The following is a 1,767-nucleotide window of genomic DNA, read 5'->3' as shown; positions in this document are numbered from 1 at the left end:
AAGAGACAGATGGGGCAACTCTCCAAGCAAGTATCTATTGAGAGACCTTCAAACTCACTGCCCAGTGACACAATTCCAAATCCCAAGGAGGAATGCAAGGCAATACAATTAAGGAGTGGGAGAACATTGATAAGCAACAATGACACTACAAGGAAGCAAGCAAAGAACATCAAAGAACCAACGGAGGATGGAAAGCAAACAAAGGCAGATGAGGCTAAGGAGCAAGTTGTGATGCCAAACAACGACACTGAGAAACTCAAAGAGAAGAACAACCAGCCATATAGCTCAAAAGAAGTAGCTCCGGGGCAGCAGCAAATAGGAAAAAGCATCACACCTCCACTGCCATATCCCCAGAGGTTCAACAAAGAGGTTAAAGACCAGCATTTTCACAAATTCCTTGAGGTCTTTAAGAAGCTAGAAATTAATATCCCCTTTGCTGAAGCACTTGAGCAAATGCCTCTATACTCCAAATTTCTGAAAGATCTCATCAACAAGAAAAGAAGCTGGGATGAGAAAGAAACCATAATGATTACTGAGGAATGCAGGGCCTTGATTCAAAAGGGGCTTCCTCCCAAGCTTGAGGACCCAGGGAGCTTCCTGTTGCCTTGCACCATTGGGGAATTAACCATCACTAAAGCAACGTGCGATCTCGGAGCAAGTATTAACTTAATACCATCCTCCTTGGTGAAAAAGCTGAATATAGAGGAGGTCAAACCAGTACAAATGTCTTTGGAGCTGGTAGACAAGTCAATGGTATACCCCAGGGGTGTAATTGAAAATCTTTTGGTCAAGGTGGACAGTTTTATTTACCCTGCTGATTTTGTGGTTCTAGAATCAAACGATGATGATGGTGACTCTGTTATACTGGGAAGGCCATTCTTGGCCACTGTTAGAGCTATCATAGACGTAGAGGAAGGGGAATTAACTCTAAGGATGCATGACCAGAGTGTTACTCTGAAGGTTTTACCAGAGGCACAATTTAGCAGGGAGAAGAAAGACTATATAAAAAATGACCAGGAAAGTCACAGCAACATCCCAATGCTGAGGATTGTGCAGACTGATGAAAAATCCCAAGAGGGTATTAGAGTATTAGCCACTGAAAAGAGAGGCCACCAAGGAAAGCCTATGGCCGGAAAAGAAAGATCAACAAAAGGAAAGATGAAACGCAGAAACAAAGCAAAAAGGGGATGGAAGAACAGAAAGATTCCAACAGAGGGGCTTTCCAAAGGTGACAAAGTGCAACTGATATATCAACAACTGGGGGCAAATCAACAAACCGAGGATTACTACATTGTCAGCAACATACTATCATTAGAACATGCTGAAATTGAACACCAGAGAACAAAGAAGAGGATCACAGTCAGAGGAGACAAATTGAGGCCCTACAAGCACCAACCACCATAAAAGAAAGTCTCAATGTCAAGCTAGTGACAATAAAAGAGCGCTCCATGGGAGGCAACCCATGCTTTAAGATTCATGTCATTTTAAATTCAATAAGTTATGATCATTTGAGCATGAATTCGTTTCTCTTTTCATGAACATGTCCATTGACTGCATGCACTGTTATGAAACATATACTAAGTTTAGTGTGCCTCCAAGCAGACTAAACCAAGGTTACAAAGAATTTCGTTTCACATGCTTAAAATATTTTGATAGAGCATATGGCCGAACACTATGTTTGGTGTCCACATAGCTTCATGAAAATTTGGAACTCATGCATCAATAATCATACATTTGTTATTTTCCAAAACCTTATAAATAGAAAAA

This window comes from Arachis ipaensis, chromosome B09 (genome assembly GCF_000816755.2).
Source record: "Arachis ipaensis cultivar K30076 chromosome B09, Araip1.1, whole genome shotgun sequence".
Taxonomy (NCBI): domain Eukaryota; kingdom Viridiplantae; phylum Streptophyta; class Magnoliopsida; order Fabales; family Fabaceae; genus Arachis; species Arachis ipaensis.
The sequence above is the reverse complement of the archived record's forward strand: the minus strand, read 5'-3'. Positions refer to the sequence as shown.